Below are 19,676 nucleotides of genomic sequence, written 5' to 3'. Positions count from 1 at the left end.
CAGCAACACAGTTCCCAAGCTCATCACTTGCCCGAACATCGGCAATGACCTGTTGGAACAATCATGTATAAATAACTCTAAACACTTAGATTATTTATAATAAAAACAAGGTACATACATTGGGGATAGCTTTCGATAGTAGACATTTTTGGTCCGCCTTGGCCCGGACGAAATCCATCTTGTGGCTGGCACACTCTAAGGCCTGTTCTTGGTTCTTGGCATTGAGGTCAGCCAAACGCCTGTCCTTGGCCGCTGATTCAGCTCGCAGAGCCTCCACCAGTTTGGCCTGCTCATCCATTGATTTGGCTTGCTCATCCAACTGTTTCTGGAGAGCAATCCTGGCATCCTCGGCAGCAGATCGAGCAACCTTCTCCTCCTCCAGAGCCTGGCGGGCCTCTCGGGCCTCGTTTATAGCTTTAAGACCTTCCTCCTTGGCCTCGGTTGCAGAGGCCGCCAGCTCGTCCCATTGCTCATTCATCGCCAACCAGTCCCTGGTTATTTCCTGGGTAGTAGAAATAGTATTCGCCATATAATAAGAATTGGTGTTCAATAATTCTTGACGAATACTACGGCGACGTCACTCCCTCTCACCAGGAGTAAGACTCACCCGCAAGTATTCAAAACATAGGTCCACGTCACGGAATGTTGAATCCCGACGTAAGGACCAACGCGGTTGGTGTGGGGTAGGATCTTCCTCCTGAGGAGCTGGAGAGGTTTGAGGAGCATGAGGGAACATGCTCACACCTCCTTGATCTCTAAAATGATGGACATTATAAAAAGGTGACATACTGACATGATAAGTATGGTAAACCTCCTTGTCTTTCAAAGGAGAATCATCCGCCACCTCAATGGGCTCCTTAGCACTATTAAGTGGTGGTGGCGGAAGAAAAGTTGAACCCTTCAAACCTGTAACACCTTCAGAAAGGTTATCCAGGTTCACTGAAAAATATTAACAATGAGTTAGAAATATTCTAATTCACAGTAGTTAGCAAATAAAAAGATTTTGCTTACCTAACGAAGGATCGTCCGCGTCGAGTTGGTCCAAACGCGTTTCCAAAGCAGAGGGCTTAGCCTTCTTACACTCTTCTTGGGGCGGCTTTGGCAGGATTAACCTTGCGCTTGCCAGCCACCTTCGAAACGTCTGCATCAGCAACCGGACGTTCACCTTCAGTAGTGACATCTTCGGGTTGGGGATGGTCTCCTCCCGCAGCAGTGTCAACATCATCCTGACCCGCTGCTTGGCTAGTAGTGGTTCTTTGGCTGGTAAAACCTGTAGTTGAGTCCACAACTTTGTTAGCATCACCGGAAAACTTCCTTCACAGAGTGATGACTCTTCGCTGGAGGAAAAGAGTACAACCACTCCGCTGGAAGTAATAGCAGTCACATGTCGGGGTTTTAGAATGCCCTCACCTTTCTGGATGCAATCTTTAACGTCTGCCTCACCATTGGCGTACATCGCCTCAGAAACTATGGTATCCGGACGAAACGCGGTGGGAAACACAAAGTTAGACGGGTGCGCTCAAGAAAAGGCACATCCCTTTCATCGATGGGGCGGCGTACCATAATCCCTCCCTCATGGTCTAACAAAGTGCTGAAGGCGGAACCCTCACCTACACAAGTAATGATAATAGTTAGAAATCTGAGGTATATTAAAATAAGAGAAAAAGAATTCCCAAACTTACTCTTGTCAGTCTGCTCGTAGTAAGGTTCCAATGAAGGAAATGGCCATAGACGGCTCATCTTCGCACTCACCATGACCCCCTCATGGATCGGGCGCATGGGAGTTGGAGTGGTAGTTAGGGCTGTAAACCAGGCAAGCCCCTCATGGGCAGAAGCCGGAACCACTGGCATGGCCTCTTCCGCCTTCCGACGGTTCATCGGGAACGGAATAACTTCTTCCCGAATCCAGAAAAACTTAGGCTTCCAGCCATGAAGGCTGCGGATTCATTCCGTGCCTACAACGTTCTTCCCGGTAGAAGCAAAACTGTACCATCCATCGCGGAAGGTCATTTTGTAGAATACGACGAACATGCCGAAAGATGGTTCGAAATTCCGAACTTGGCAACAAAATTCGAAGTGTCGAATTCGTAACATCCCAAAAGGATGGACCTGGGAGATATGAATCCCATAGGTTGTCAAAATCGACTGGACGAAGTTCGTCACCGGAATTCAAAAGTTTCCAGTCATAAAATGATCTATGTACAAAGCTATCTTCTTCGGTGGTGGAGTGGTGGCAACGGAATCCTCTGCCGGACGCTCTGGCTCCCATTCTGGAGCCAGACCGTACACGTTAACGACATCGTTAAAATCTTTGTCTTTAATATTTACAACGACCTCGTGAATAGTAGGAGTACCTTTCTTTTCTCCAGCCATTTAATAATAAGAAGAAGAAGGAAATATCAGAAAAGCTCTTATGCTTTGAGTGTTTGAAAGAAGAAGAGTTTGAAAGCAATAAGAGTTGTATGGAGTTTCAGGTGGTATATATATACTCATCGCAATTAATGCGATTGATGGCGTGCCAGAGGAGAGAGAAACCGCGGACCGCCAGATGATTGACACGTCAGGCGGGAGACCCAAGAAACTGTAGACAGGTTGTCAAAGGCGCCATACACGTCTTGTCAGTTGTCCCCAGAAATTTCTCTCTCCGCCACGCCATACAAGTTATCCGACTTTCAAAATTCAAAAATATCTCCTAAAGATATTTTCTTTAAAACAGTTGGATATTTACAAAAGACAAAAAGCTCTTTCTCATTAAATATTCAAAAGGAAATATTACAAACATGGAAAGAAAAATTACAAGTCAGGAAACACCTAAACCTATCCTAAGGGTTTGAGGTCGTTTCGCCTTCCGGAGCCTTCGGCAATGTATCTTCAGAAGAATCATCTTCAGAGTCATCGCCTAAGTAACTCCTCAGTTGCTGCATGCCATCTTCGGCGGATGCAAACTCCGGAAGCATGTCTTGAAGCGGGAAGCGTAGACCATCGTGCTCCTCAACCCATATCCTCCGCTCCTGTTTAACGTCAAGACCGTGAAGAGGATGATCTTTGAATGAACGGTTACTTTGAGCCTAATTCATTCCTTCATGAAAGCCTATCACACGACCAAGCGAAGAGGAGGCAGTCATTACATTGGCAAAGCTGTCAGTAAGCTCCTTACTTCCCTTGACATGGCGGACAACCTGTCAAAGTAAAAATATAAATTTTCAGTATCAAAAATAAGAAGTAAGCAATGAACACTCAAAGAGGAAAAAGCTTACAGCATCAACCCCTCGGGTGAGGAACCACTGGCGGTCCTGTTCCGCGCGTTCGTCTTGCACTTGAAGCGCCCGGGATCCCGTGGCCGTTTCTTCATGAGCTTGCAGGAGGGAGTCATAAGCAGCTTGAACCTCAATGGCACTTTTGTCTTTAAGCTCAGTTTGCTCCCTCTGCAGCTTCAGCTCCGCCTCAAGCTCTTGGATTCGAGTGTCTTGATGGGACACTTGATTTTCCAAGGCCGAGTTTGCTCCTTGTGCCCGGACCAAATCATCCCTTTCCTGTTGAGCCTTGGCCCAAGCAGCCTCAAGAAGGGAATTTTGCTTTTCACAAGCTTCCTTTCATCGGCGAGCAGCTGCAGCATTGCGATCCTGCTCACTCTTGAGGGCGTTCTCCGCGTCGACCTGCTTCCATTTAGCAGTATGGGCCGCAACGCGGTGCTCCTCAGCCTCCTTCTTTGCAGCCTCAGCGGCTCGACGAGCTTCTCCCACCTTCCCGCCTAGAGTACGCCACTCACATATAACCTCATGGCTACCGGCTAAGGCATTAACCAGATGATAAGCTACATTCGTATGAAGGTCGTGGCAGGAGAGGCATTAACCAGATGATAACAAATCATGCCTATCACCCAAGTTCGCGTCCCCATAATAGCGGGAACCTGAAGGTTCTAGGTGAACTGGGAAAGACGATGATTGTTGTGGAGGAGGACGAGGAGGACGAGGAGGAGTCTCATTACTCCTAAAACCTCCCGCAACCACAGGCGGGTCATCCCTCTGAAAACATGTACCACCCCTAGCTTGGAAAAGATAGTCAAAACAATTATCATTCCCAGACTGGTTGTTGGGGTCTTCCGCTGAAGTATCAACTGGAGGAGTCGGCACCCTCTCTTCTATAATAGTCTCAGTTGGAGAAGAGGTCGGTTGATCTTCCACATTAATATTACCTGGCAGAGTAGAAGGTTGATCTTCTACTTCCCTTTTCGGAAGAGGAGAAGGTTGCCTTTCCATTTGAGGAGTTGGAGTAGATAACCTCTCAGACACGTCTTTTGGTAAGATCAGTGGATCTGCACAAAAGCTACACTTAGCTAACAACCCGAAACAATAAAAAACCCCAAAGGTAATACATACCTTCTACCGTGTCAATGCGATCAGCAAGACTGTACAATGGCTTCTTAGGACGATGGGTTTTTCGTTTCTTCTTTGAAGGTCCCGCCTCAGCATCCGCAGTCTTGGTGCCCGCTTGACCTGCTTGGAAAGCCAAAAAAGCCATCTTTTTCTCTAATTCTGCCAATAAATGGAGACAGAAGAAGATTCAGGTGTATCGTCATCAGACCCCCTCTCCTCTTGAGAGGTGGAAAAATCAGAACCATCGCCATCATCATCGCTCGATAATAAAGTGGTGATCGTCCCATCAGAAGTAATAGCAATAAGCGGATGAGGGTTTAGAACATACGCACCTGTCTCAAAGGTGGCGTCCGAGACAATAGGCTCAGCTCGCACCTTCTTTGGAAAAAGGAAACGAGACTTGGTTTTCTCAAGAATAGGTTGGTCCCCGGCATCCCGAATGCTATGTCGGACGCAACCTCTATCCTCAAAAAGGGCATTGAGCATAGAACCTCGACCTGAAAAGATAAGAATTTAATCATAAAAAACTTCAAAGAAGAAGAAAGAACAATAGGGGTAACTTACGTTCATACAAGTCAACAAAGATGGGCTCCATAAACTCTGAGGCCCATAAACGGCTCATGCTGCCCACACCAGGGCTTCCTCAGGTAGTGCCCGCATCGGCATTGGTTCCGCCATTAGAGTGCGGAACCAATCACGTCCTTCATGGGCAGCCGTAACAACGTCCGGAAGACGAGAATTAACCGGACGACGGACCATAGCAACAGGTACCACTTCCTCAGAAATCTAAAAGAATTTACAACGCCAGTCGGCGGACACCTTCTCAACCTCGTACCCAATACTTTGGTCGGAGAAACCTTGACATGTATACCAACCATCACGGTTGGTAAGTCGGTAAAAGACAGGAAATTGGTCAAAGTGTGGCACTAGATCACGTGCTATACATACGAATTCGTAATGATGAATTCGCATTACAGTACATGGGTGTAGCTGGGATAAATGGATCCCGTAGGCAGTTAATACCTTCATAAAGAATTTTGTCAAAGGAAGACGAAAATTCCCACGGGTGAAATAATCATCATAAACAGCCATTTTACCAGGAGGAGATAAACTGGCTATAGAGCCCGGAGAGGGAAACTCCGGCTCCCACTCCGGTGGAATGCCATATGTCTCTATCAATCTCTCGTATTCTGAATAGTCCCATGAGATTTCTATCTCATCAACTTTAGTTTGAACGTTCGACATCGCAGAAGAATTTGGATATATGAGAAAGTTCAATGTTCTATCGGAAAGAAAGCAGAGAAGGTAATTAGAAAATAAAGGCGATAAAACTTCGACTAGAAGCTTTCTCCTCCTTTTATACCCATCGCAATTAATGCAATGGGATATGAACAGTGGAGAGAGAAACACATTACCTAATCACAAATCGCCACGTCACGTGGGAAATTCGAAAAAGAGAAAAGCAGCGCAGTTGGGAAGTTGTGCTCATACTGTGTTAGTAGTTACCGTATTTTACCCTGTGGACTCATTGGATCCATGACCCATACCAGGAGATCGGATCCGTGTTTCTTCATTTACTGTCTCCGCCGTTGAACTTTCCGGCAACTAGCATTGCAAACGTCCCTCTCCCTTCACAACGCACTCCCACATTAACATTCATTCATTAGTGATCCTTTGGCTACAAGATTCTGATTATAAACAAACACTTACTTTCAATCATCAATTACCCCCTGTCTGCGTTTCTCAAACCCTAATCAGATTAAAACCACCGCAGCCCCACCGTCAGGAACCTCATTCGAATTCGCCATTCACATTACCCAGGTGTGTAATTTTATGGGGCTGATTATAGGTTTAGAGTTTCCAGATTTAAGTTGTTATTGATCAAAGATATTTATGTACCAATGATGACTATGACTCAGGTACTTTTTTAATCAGTTACGCTTTAATGAGTTTAGACAGAATTACAGAAATTGTCCTTTCCCCAAATTCACTGGTGGTCCTTTATCTTTCAAATTGATGTTTATTATCCTTTACGTTTTAAAAAGTAACACCTTTTGTCCTTTAGGCCTAACCCAGTTAAAAAATTTCGTTAAGTCAGGTCATGTGCTTCTCACGTGGGGGTATTTCCGTCATTTCAAGTCCGGTTATGATTTCCCCAATAAAAACAATTTAATTAAATTATATATAAATATTATTTATCTAAACCCCACCTCCCCACACCCGTTGTTCTTGTGCCTCCACTGCCACCGCACGTTCATCTCCGGCAGCCGCCACCACCTTCTTCTCCGGTGAGCCACCACCACTGCAACCGAAAGTCACCACCACATCTAGCTCGCCACAACAATTAACTTACTCCCATCTACAAAAATGTCGAACAACCCCATCTTCAAATCCCTGAAAACCCTAAACCTCTTGCTGGAAATCCTTCCTCTTCGGCACCAAGCAACCCAAATATTTCCTCAAGTAAAATCACGGCAGTAACATTAAACGCAGACTGTGTTCTCAAATCATAATTTAATGAAACCCTCAATTTTAGTTACGTGCCCTAGTTTTAACGAAACCCCCAATTTGAAGTCACCTTGAAATCCGACGACGAATCCGGTCGATTAGCCACCAATATCGATTGTCAAAACTATCTTAGTGTAAATCTTGTGGAAATGTAACACACCAAGGTAAGTAAAGCGAGCTTCTTTGTATCCCGAAACGACGTCGACATGGAAACCTAAGTTTTAGTGGATTCGCAGGAGGATTCGCAGGTGGATGATTCGCACATGGGACTGTTGAACGACGAGTTTGTAGATGGGGTGAACCAACTGTGGTGTTGGTGGTTTTCCGGTAGGTAGCGGTGGTGGTTTCCGTCGTCGAAGAAGACGATGGTGGTGGGCTCGCTGGAGATGGAGGTTTGTGACAGTGGTGGTATTTTAGTAGTTGAGGAAGACGTAGAACTACATGTTTTAACATAAATTAATATATATTATAAATATATATAAATTAGATTGTTTTTAATTATAAAAATTTCTTTTAAATAAGTTGGTGAAATTACCAATGTACCCTCACGTGCAAGTCACATGACCTGACTTAACGAGATTTTTTAATTGGGTTAGGCCTAAAGGACAAAAGGTGTTACTTTTTAAAACGTAAAGGATAATAAACATCAATTTGAAAGATAAAGGACCACCAGTGAAATTTGGGGTAAACATAAAGGGCAATTCCTATAATTATGTCATAAGTTTATCTATAACTGATGATTTTTTTTTCATGTAAACTAACTTGTTTTTCATTATAAAAAGTGTAGAATTAAAATATTCAATTGCTTACAAAAAATCTGTCAATTTTTCTTGAAGGCTTCTGTGGAACTACAAGGCATCAAATGAATGTGGCATCTAAGATCTGCAACAGATACATATTTTGTTAGTTTTATTAAAAAAAACTCAACATTAGCAATCGATAGGAAGACGACCTTGAAGAAACTGAATATGAGGGCTTTTGTTCACAAGTACAAACATTTGCTTGTCATGATGTTTTGCATAATAAACTTGTTCCGGTACGTACGCATGAACATTAACCTTTATGAAATATTAAGGCCGTATTAAGTCATGTTTAAGGTAACTTCAAGCGATGTTAGACTCATGGGTTCAATATTATAAGAATAAAGACACGCATGGCATGCATTTAAAGGCTTCTCTATTACTATTGCCACTGCTAAAACGTTGAGATGATAATAGGCTCCGGCATCATGAGATTGGAAGTAGGAAAGTTGTAAAGGGGTAGTCTCAGGTGAGAACTATGAATTTATGTTATTTTCTGGTTATTTTACCCTCTCTCTCTAACAGTGTTGTGCATCTAGGTAGTTATATCGTGCATCTTGCTTAGAATGATACCTAATAGGGGTGTTCATGGTTCGGTTCAAAACCGTGAAAACCGGTCATTGGTTTGGTTTCACGGTTGGTTTTTTCTCTTATCATTTGGTCGGTTGGTTTCAAAAGTTTTAAACCGTAGCAAACGGTTTGGTTTTCGATTTTACTGAAAACCAACCGTATAAGACCGGACTAAACCGCAAAACTTATTATATTTGATTTTTAAAAATATTTTTCTGCAAATTAATTTACAATTGTATAACCTGTAACTAGAATATATTCCTACATGAAGAAAGAAATGGGAATTTTAATCAGACCATTATTATCCAATTAAAAACTAAATATACTTTTAATCCTAACACTCGAGCTACTTTTCTGCAGATTTGGGCCGTTTGTGTTATGATAAATAATGCAAAGCATTGTTACTTTTTTGGTTTGTTTTGGACTTTGTGTTAAATTTTGCAATTTTTTGACAATATTATATATACATATCTTATATTGGACATCTTGCACGAAGTCCTGACGAGTTAAACCGCGAAACCAAATTGTTACTAACGATTTTGTTTGGTTCGGTTTAAGAATTCTACTGTTCAGTTTGCAAAAACCAAAAAACGTTACTAATGATTTGGTTCACGGTTTAACATAAAGCCGTGAAAACCGGATCGTGAACACCCCTAATATCTGATAAGCTTGTATTGTGGATCATTACATAAAAAGCTAATTGAATATTATTAATTAATGTATATACAAAATTGTTATCTATGTTTTCATTAAAAAATTTGGAATTACATCAATGGTTTTCACCCGTACATGTGAAGCAAGCCATCATTTGGCTTTGATGCTTAGGTAGTTAGGTACCCCAGTGAAGAAACACTAACCGGACCCCGGACAGATTACTGGTAACCTGGGGGTTAGATAGATGTTTCCCACGAGGGGTTAGACCCTTTGAAGATGGTTCTTCTGATAACCTGCAAAACAGACACCGTGAGCTCGTCACTGAGAAGGGGGGGGGGGTTCCTCCTTGTGACCACCCTCCGGCGTGAGAATCAGACTAGATTGCTCTTTAAATATAAAAGTATATCAAGAGATTGCTAGAGCAGATATCAGGTATAATATGATAATAATGTGATAAGATATGATAAGATGAGATGGTCATACCATTTGTGGTATTTATAGCCGAAGGTAGGTTTCCAAGGAGGTATGGCCGGCTGCAACAGTGTTCCTGTTCCACCAACAGTAGCCTACGCACGTGCCCTGCTGGTAGTTGGTGGGTAGGTAGCGGCTGATAGCGACCAGGCCTGCTGTATACTATTCCTTTTCCACCAACTGTCAGCTACGCACGTGGTATGACAAGAGTTGGTGAGTAGGCAGCGGCTAATAGTGACATACAGTGTAGGAGCATGCTGCTCGCCATACTGTTGTCTATAAGCTGTCGTATCTTTAGTCAGATCTTTTTCCCATACCTCGTCAGGTACAGTACAGAAGATCTTCCCGTATCGTACGGACTGGCTTATTTGGGCGGGAGTATTCCCCCGCCCGCCCTTGTGCGGGATTGTTCCCGGCTTCGCTCATTCCTTCAGGTGACACTGAACGATTGAGAGCTAAGTGCCTTGTGCGTGTAGCCTTGCTGCGCGGGTGGCTTTCCCTAATGGCTTGTATCCGAGGCTGCGGGGACAGGCGGAGTCCTTCGCCATTGGGAGGCATTTCCTGCGGGACCAGCTTGCGTACTGCGCGTAAGGACGTCACGTCTCTGAGCATGGTTGGTCCTGCGGATCCAGTTGGTTTCTGCGCAGACGTCCCTGTTTGAGGTGAGTCTTGCGGGTCCAACTGGGCTCTGCTGGGACCTACCTCTTCAAGTCCCCCCAGTCCAATGTTCTTCTCATGCGTGTTTAATAAAGTGAGGTGAACTTTTGGACTTAAGCAAAGGGTTTTGGAAAGGGTTTTTTAAGGTTTTCCATGGGGATTCTTCCCGCGGAAGTCCTTGTCACTTGCAGAAATTCCCGAGTTTCCTGCTTGGTCTTTGGGTATGATGCGGGTAGGTCTGTAACCTCCTCGCAAGTCAGGAGCGTTGAGTCCCACTTGTGTGGACTCTCCATGAGGTTTTGGTAGTTTTGAACATAGTGATCAATTATGTTAAAACCACCAATTCCATCCTGGAGCTTCAAACAACGTAGTTCTCGACGTTCCCGCTATACGGGGATGTTATTTCCGTTTCCGCAAGCATTGCCCAGAAGATCCTTCTTAGTTTCAATTCCCAGCGGAGCGCTAGGTATGTGAAGGGTTTTGCCTTAACACTGTACCAGCGCTCGTCTTACGGTTACTTTACTTCCAAGGTATTCCTGGCGTCAATTCCCTGCGGGTGCTAGGTATGTGAAGGGTTTTGCCTTTACACTGTACCCGCACCCGTCTTATAGTTACTTGGTTGCCGAGGAATATTTGGCTTCAATTCCCTGCGGGTGCTAGGTATGTGAAGGGTTTTGCCTTTACACTGTACCCGCATCCGTGTTACGGTTACTTGTTCGCCAAAATTTACTTGGCTTCAATTCCCTGCGGGTTCTAGGTATGTGAAGGGTTTTGCCTTTGCACTGTACCCGCATCCGTCTTACGGTTACTTGTTTGCCAAGGTTTTACTTGGCTTCAATTCCCTGCGGGTGCTAGGTATGTGAAGGGTTTTGCCTTTACACTGTACCCGCATCCGTCTTACGGTTACTTGTTTGCCAAGGTAAGGGGTATTTTCCCGCTTACTTTTTAACATTTTCAAAATTTGAATTTTGAAATTCGAAAGGTTGGTGGAAAGATAGGAACAGTCCAAATCTCTGAAACGTCGTGCGACGGTTTCTTCTGACTGTGTCAGGACGTGCAGGAAGTTATGGTGACGTGACAGTACATGGTCATTCCAGACGCTTTTCAGGCGCGTGGGCGCGATTTTCGGGCGCGTGGCCGCGAAATTACTGGCACACGTCCTTTCAACAGCTGTTTCCAGCTTGCTTTTGCCACGTGTCATAGTTTCATTGCACCTTTGATTTCTCTCTCCTCCGCATTAAATTCACCGCATTAATTGCGATTACTATATAAAGGGGGGGAGGGTTCTTTGCAATCCACACTTTCACCCTTCTCTTCTTCTTCTTAGCGATTTCCGGCAAATACTCCCCTTTTCAGGCAAGCATTTTCCCGAAATCGTTTTCTTCTTCCTCTGCAATATGTCTTCCCATGATGCTGAAGCTGTAGCCGACTATAGGAGTACTGCTGGCGAGTGCCAGTGTGCTCTACCTGTCGATCAGTACCAGTATGTCGTCAGGAAATTCATGCTTGAGTCTCTTGAGCCTGAGTTTCCTGAACCCCACCAGACTGTGTACGATGCCCCCAGTGGCAAGATCGGGGTATATGCTGCATTCTTTGTTTATGGGAACCTTAGGTTCCCATTGACAAAGTTTGTGTACCGTGTCCTGGAGAGGCACGGTGTACACCTAACCGAGTTGCATCCGATGGCGATTGCCAAGATCCGGCACTTCGAGTGGGTGTGCCGGATTCTGGGTATTGAGCCCTATGTGGACCGTCTGATGACCTTCTATACTTGGAGGTGCATCCAGGGGTGGTACACCCTGACAACCCGTATTAAGGGTTTGAAGATCTGCGTGACCGAGCGCAGTCTCCGATCGTGGAAGCGGGAGTTCTACGTTTCTGCCCGCGCCATCCCCATTGCCATGAAGTTTAAGAAGGGGCAAGCGCTTCCGAGCCTTCATGCTTCCAGCTACCAGGAGGCGGAATGGTTCGCGAAGATATCCCGGGTCCAATCTCCGGTTTACCGGTTTGCGGAGTCCGGGATGGTGATGCTGGGGATGAGTCGGGTATGGAAGGATGCGTCCCGGTTTCCCATCCTTCTCGAATACGGTTTGAACTCTATTCCTTATGGTATGTCTTGTCTTTCTTGCTGATATGAGTTTGTCTTCTAACTGCTTCTTTTCTTTCAGAGGGGAACAATTTGGAGTCGCTCCTGTACCCGCGGGAAGCTGACGGTCCCGTGCGGGTGGGCACTCGTGCTCTAGACGAGAACGAGTTGCCCATCCTGGAGCAAACGGCGGATCGGTTTGTGGAGGTCTATCCGCTGGGCCACGAGATCCTGAGCCAACGGCGGCCAGGTAAGGCGATACTCTATCCTCAACCCCTCAATGCTGTACCCGCTGCTGGAATCCCTGACATCCTGTCTTCTTCTGAGGAATCCGCAGATGGTCCTCCGCTGGTGCGGAAGAGGAAGGCTGCCGGTGGGAAAGGGAAGGAGAAGGTGGCCCCCACAGTTGATCCGGTGCTCCTATCTGACACCGAGTCAGATAGTGAAGAGGTGGCGGGGAACCCCGGTGGTGAGAAGACCACTGTTCCGGAGGCTACGACTGTTACCTCCGGAGAACCATTGCCGACGATGGTGACCGGCATCAAGAGACCGGCTCCATCGGGCTCGTCCCCGCCCGTCCGTACGTTCAGGCTCAAGAAAAACCGTAAGTACAAACATCCTTGTTTTTGTAGATTTATCATACTTCATAAATTTATTAACACTTATCTTCTTGTGCAGGCGTGGATGTTGACGCATTCCAGGGTGGAGCACAGAGGAGTACCTCTCCGCCGATGACGGTAGGCTCGGTCAGCCTACCTGAGGCGACGACCCAGGCGCCTGCGCCTGCTTCCGCTGGATCGGTTGCTCAGTCCCTTGAGCCGACTGTTCCAGCCAAGATGACGTCACCGTCGGTGGTAAGTGCGATTTTTACAGCATCTTTCACCTAGCCGGCGGTTACGATTGCTGCGGATTCTGCGGCAGCAACCGCGGCGGCTGCCACCATGCCCCCGCCACCGGCACCGACGGCCGGCCCATCAGGTACGCATGGGAGTACTCGCCAATCTTTGCCACCTTCCCATCTGCCTGACCTTTTGGATGGGTTTCCTTTGGGTTCAGGTGATGGGTTCGGCGGCTATCGGCCTGTTATAGACCCTACAGGTGCGTAGGGTTCCTTTGGCCCTTTTTCACTTATATTTTTTATCTTTTCCTAACTGCTTTTTTGTTTTTTGCAGTGTCGGATTCCAATGAAGTGTATGTTCCGCGATGGAACATACGCCGAGGAACAACCCTTCGTACCCCTGTGGAGTGCGTGGAATGGGCTCGCCACGCTGCTCCCCATGGTGCGTTGAGGGAAGCCATGGCTAGCTACCAGGAGGGTAGGCTAACCAATGAGCTTCGGGTTCTCCAGGCCCGGATGCAGCCGCGCGTCGAGCTGCTTTGTCGTGAAAACGACAAGTTAAAAGCAGCTCGCGCCAAGGAAGTATCTCAAGCGCGGGCTCTTCGGGAGGAGAACCAAAAGTTGGCCGCAGCTGCTGCGGAGAAGGAGAAGGCCTTCAAGGCCCTCGAGGTTGAGGTTCAAGCGCGACTCGAGGCCCGCTCCAAGGCTGCCCAAGCTGTTAACGAACAGCTTCGGCTGGCTAAGGAGACTGCGAGGAATGCAACCGAGAGGGCCACCAAGTCTGAAGCCGTTGCTGAGCCTTTACGCGTGGAGAACGAGGAGCTCAAGGCCAAATTGGAGGCTCTCCAACGTGCTCATGATGCCTTGGCGATGGAGGATGCCAAGAAGCTTCAAGAGATCCTGGACCAGAGGGGCGTGCTTGATCACACCGAGCGGAAGCTTAGGGGCGTTGAAGAGGCTGCTGCAAAGGAAGTGCTACTTGCCAACCTTAACAAAAGCGAAGCCGAACGCGCCCGTACCCAAACTCAAGCCGCCCTCCAAGAAGCTCTGGTTGCCAAGGAATGGCTTCTTCGAGAAGCGTTGCCTCAGGTATGTTTGGCTTTATGTCTTCACGCTTTCCTTTGTACATAGAAAAGGTGTTTGACACTTGTATTTTCTTTGTAGGTTGTGCATCGGGTCTTCTCAGAGACTACTTACGATGATGCCATGAGCGCAGCCCTCAACGCTTCTCATGAGGATGGGGAAAAGGCCGGCTTCCTGCTTGGTCTAGGGTTCGTTGAGAAAGGCGTCCCGCCTTCCAACTTCCCTTTGTTCGATGTGGACACCGAAGCTGCATATGACCAAGTGGTGAACCAATACGCCGCCTTCCCGCATCCGGTGGTGGAGAAGGTGAACCAAGTAGCTGCTGCTGATGATGGGTTAGCTATCCTTAAAGCCTTCCTCGAACCGCCCCGTTCTTCTGATGGAGCGGGTCCAAGTGGGAGCGGCCCTGAAGCCTGATCCTGAAGATCCCTTCCCATTGCTAGGATAGATTTAGCTTGTATAGATTTATTTTCTTTTCGTAGGCGGGTAGTTACCCGGCCATTCTTGTAATAATTCGTTTGTGAAATACAAATCTTTTTGCGTATAAGATTGTTGTTTCCTTCTTTGGGTTTCTTGCTTTATAAACTTATGACTTGCATACTTAGTTTAAATTAGCAATTTTCCAAGTGTAGAATAAGTTAACCTGTTGAACGTGGTTGATAATGGGTTAAAGTTTTGCTTCCTCTTTCGTGATTGTGCGGGTAGAACCGTCACTTGCACTTAGTAGGATGGCTAAACTTTAACCTTCATCTGACCTGCGTGTAGGTTTTCCTCATCTTTTGAGGATAAGTTAACCTTTGAACGTGGTTGATAATAGGTGTGAAGTTTTGCTTCCTCTTTCGTGATTGTGCGGGTAGTACCGTCACTTGCACTCAGTAGGATGGCAAAACTTTTCCCTTATCTGACCTGCGTGTAGGTCTTCCTTATCCTTTGAGGATAAGTTAACCTTTGAACGTGGTTGATAATAGGTGTGAAGTTTTGCTTCCTCTTTCGTGATTGTGCGGGTAGAACCGTCACTTGCACTTAGTAGGATGGCTAAACTTTAACCTTCATCTGACCTGCGTGTAGGTTTTCCTCATCTTTTGAGGATAAGTTAACCTTTGAACGTGGTTGATAATAGGTGTGAAGTTTTGCTTCCTCTTTCGTGATTGTGCGGGTAGTACCGTCACTTGCACTCAGTAGGATGGCAAAACTTTACCCTTATCTGACCTGCGTGTAGGTCTTCCTTATCCTTTGAGGATAAGTTAACCTTTGAACGTGGTTAATAGGTGTGAAGTTTTGCTTCCTCTTTCGTGATTGTGCGGGTGGAACCGTCACTTGCACTTAGTAGGATGGCAAAACTTTACCCTTATCTGACCTGCGTGTAGGTTTTCCTCATCCTTTTGAGAATTTTGTTTTGAACCGTTCGACGCGCGGTTGTCAATAGGTTATTGTTCAGTTTCCCCATTATGATTCGTGCGGATAGACCGGCACTTTCATTTAATGGGATAATTGAACTCTTCCCCTTCAACTGACCTGCGTGAAGGTTTGACACGTTATTGGGTTTGTGCGGGTAGGACCGCCTTCCCACGCAACGACTTCTCATAATGCCGTCACCAGTGTTGCATAGTTTAACCGTTCGACGCGCGGTTGTTTGATAGGTTATTGTTCAGTTTCCCCATTATGATTCGTGCGGATAGACCGGCACTTTCATTTTTGGGTGCTGAACCTTTCCCCTTCAACTGACCTGCGTGAAGGTTTTTTCGTGTTATTGGGTTTGTGCGGGTAGGACCGCCTTCCCACGCAACGACTTCACGTAATGTGAATGCCGTTACCAGTGTTGCATAGTTTAACCGTTCGACGCGCGGTTGTTGATAGGTTATTGTTCAGTTTCCTCATTATGATTCGTGCGGATAGACCGGCACTTTCATTTTTGGGTGCTGAACCTTTCCCCTTCAACTGACCTGCGTGAAGGTTTTTTCACATTATTGGGTTTGTGCGGGTAGAACCGCCTTCCCACGCAACGACTTCACAATGTGAATATCGTCATATTAGTGTTCAGAAAAGTAAAATCATCAGCTTCGATGTTCTAAAGAGAATCATTTCCATTAGAAGTGGCTCTTAGCCTTTTCTTTACAAATTGGAATTGATTTACATGCGAACTGTGTAAATGAGCTCCCTTCCATGTTGGGATGGGAGTGCCATCGAGCCGATACGCACCTGGTTCGGGATCTCGTTCTTTACGCAACATGTAGTCTCGACAATGAAGCTAGAATTTTTATTCGTTTTCCCCAGCTGGGGTTCTACACGCACCCGCCTGCTCAGCCTTTATTGCGCCACGAGGTGCGCGAGCGTCCCATCTCTGACAAATGCTTCAACCATGTCTTTTACGTCTATGCATTCTTCAGTGTTGTGGCCTTTTGTCTTGTGAAAGTCACAGTATTTGCTCCGATCAGCATCGTGACGATGTCGGATTATTGGAGGCTTTGGCCACGGGAGCTCTTCAGTGGCGAATATCTCAGTGACGCTTTTGGTGAGTGGCGTCCATCTGGAGTTTCGGTGCGGCTGTACATTATCCCTTCCGCCCAATCGATGTTGCAAGCCGGATGAGGTGTCAAAGTTTACCCTTGACTGCCAAATGCCTAGCTTCCGCTTTTTATTTAGTCGGGTGGTGAGGACATTGTCTTCTCTCGTCTTCTGAGTGTAGAGGTTTGTGCTCTGTGGGAGATCTCTACCCAGTTGCTTCTCCGTTTCCGCATAGCGTTTTGCTGCTGTCATGATGGCATCCCATGTGGATGGCATGCCATCCTTACCCGTTAGGGTGCGGATGAGCTCTGGGTCATGCGCGCCCTGGATGAAGGCTGCGCGAACAAGATCTTCGCTGATATTGCCCAAACTTAGCTTCTTTGAGTTGAAGCGAGTGATGAAGTTTGGCAGAGATTCATCTTCTTCTCGTATGCATTTGAGGATTGTCCATTGCTCCTCGGTATACTTCCGTTGCTGGCTGAAGTGTTGGCTAAACTTCTGCTGGAAGTCTGCCCAGTCGTAGATGTGGTTGACCGGTAGACGATCAAACCAAGCTCTAGCAGCCCCAACAAGCGTCATTTGGAACATGTAGCACCACGTGGGTTCCGTCCAATTGCTGACGGTTGCCCCTGCTATGAACCTGTTCAAATGATCGTCTGGATCAGATATACCGTCATATGTGCCTATGTTAGGCATTTGTTTGGCACTCTTTGGGGCGATTGCTTCCGCAATGTCCCTTGCAAACTTGGACGTTCCTGCATTTGCAACGTTTGGTCTGAACGTTTTGGAGAAGTCTCGTGGACTTCCACCTGTGCTTTTTGGTTTGAAGGCCTGTCCAAAATGCCTTTTCGGTTGGGATTCCATTTCCTTACGCTTCCCTTTTGCCCTATGGCGAGGGTTCGCGTCGGAGTCGGATTCCTCCGAGTCATCCTCCCAGTATTCGAATTCTTCGGCCTGTTGTACGGAACGCAAGCGTTCGTTCAACTCGGCCTGGAATTCCTTTTGTCGTGCCTCCGCCCATGCCTTGACTTCATCGAGAGTTTGGCGGGGGAGTCTTCGTTTCTCAACCTGGGTATCCGTGGATCCCAGTAGGCGATCATTTACTGCACTTGCCCCAGCATGAGTAACTGGGGTAGTGTTCGTAAAATTTACTTCACTTGCCCCGGCTTGGGTAACCGGGGTAGTGTTTGTAAAAACTGTGTTACCGGTATTCCCCCCAGTAGCTGGGGTCGTGGTTACCGGAATTTCTCTAACCATCTTTGTAGAAGTTTGAAAAAACTGGAGAAAAAATGAAGTTCTAGCTTTATGCACGGATGGCGCCAATGAAGAAACACTAACCGGACCCCTGACAGATTACCGGTAACCTGGGGGTTGGATAGCTGTTTCCCACGAGGGGTTAGACCCTTTGAAGATGGTTCTTCTGATAACCTGCAAAACAGACACCGTGAGCTCGTCACTGAGAAGGGGGGGGGGGGTTCCTCCTTGTGACCACCCTCCGGCGTGAGAATCAGACTAGATTGCTCTTTCAATATAAAAGTATATTAAGAGATTGCTAGAGCAGATATCAGGTATAATATGATAATAATGTGATAAGATATGATAAGATAAGATGGTCATACCATTTGTGGTATTTATAGCCGAAGGTAGGTTTCCAAGGAGGTATGGCCGGCTGCAACAGTGTTCCTGTTCCACCAACAGTAGCCTACGCACGTGCCCTGCTGGTAGTTGGTGGGTAGGTAGCGGCTGATAGCGACCAGGCCTGCTGTATACTATTCCTTTTCCACAAACTGTCAGCTACGCACGTGGTATGACAAGAGTTGGTGAGTAGGCAGCGGCTAATAGTGACATACAGTGTAGGAGCATGCTGCTCGCCATACTGTTGTCTATAAGCTGTCGTATCTTTAGTCAGATCTTTTTCCCATACCTCGTCAGGTACAGTACAGAAGATCTTCCCGTATCGTACGGACTGGCTTATTTGGGCGGGAGTATTCCCCCTCCCGCCCTTGTGCGGGATTGTTCCCGGCTTCGCTCATTCCTTCAGGTGACACTGAACGATTGAGAGCTAAGTGCCTTGTGCGTGTAGCCTTGCTGCGCGGGTGGCTTTCCCTAATGGCTTGTATCCGAGGCTGCGGGGACAGGCGGAGTCCTTCGCCATTGGGAGGCATTTCCTGCGGGACCAGCTTGCGTACTGCGCGTAAGGACGTCACGTCTCTGAGCATGGTTGGTCCTGCGGATCCAGTTGGTTTCTGCGCAGACGTCCCTGTTTGAGGTGAGTCTTGCGGGTCCAACTGGGCTCTGCTGGGACCTACCTCTTCACCCAGGCTACGTGCAATCCCAATTTCCAGTTAAATGACTCAAGTACCAAACTACCAATTGACTTTTCCATAAAGTTTCTTTTATTGCAACATTTTTACGTTATCAAGTTAGGCAAAGAGGCATGGTGCTTTCAAAATCATTAGGAGACCCATATATGGGTTGGCTACATTCGTTGAAGATGTTGTGATCACCCACCAAACCCGCACTGGGAGAACCCATTAGGCCATTAATACCTTGCATGTTCAAAGCCTGATCGTATTGCCGGTTTTGTTCTAAAGGTAAGATCTTGATTTTGATCTTTTACTTCAATGTGACTGCAGAAGGTTGATAATTGTGGATAATGTTGGTGTAAATTAAATTAGGAAAAAATGATGAAAAGGGAAATTTCCCCTCTTTTATATTGGGGTTTTACTTTTTAAAGTAACCATTGTTCTTGTGAAAATTGTCTATATTTTCTACGAATAGTGATTTTCATTGATTATATAAAGAACTGCTATATGTACTTGTATATCTGTCATTTATATATAGGTGTCATTTTTTTGCTTTTGAGTTCTGACTCACATTCATCAAACCTGGTAACATTTCAGTTGGGTGATCCATTTCTTGCTTATATCATAATACAGTTAATTCCAGTAGTTAATTAATTTTACTACCCCTCATATCATGTATTAATCTGTAGCTTCAAGTTGAAAGACATTAACTCATGAATTTGAAAAAAAATGTTTACTAAACCAACTTTGTGGTACGGATAAATTGGATAATAATGAAAAATGAAAATTACAACTTTAAAATTACCATCTGCGTTCTTATGT

This window comes from Bidens hawaiensis, unplaced genomic scaffold (assembly GCF_021521415.1).
Source record: "Bidens hawaiensis isolate Kalapana, Puna unplaced genomic scaffold, B.hawaiensis_p1.1 tig00009540_1, whole genome shotgun sequence".
In the NCBI taxonomy this organism is placed as follows: domain Eukaryota; kingdom Viridiplantae; phylum Streptophyta; class Magnoliopsida; order Asterales; family Asteraceae; genus Bidens; species Bidens hawaiensis.
The sequence above is the reverse complement of the archived record's forward strand: the minus strand, read 5'-3'. Positions refer to the sequence as shown.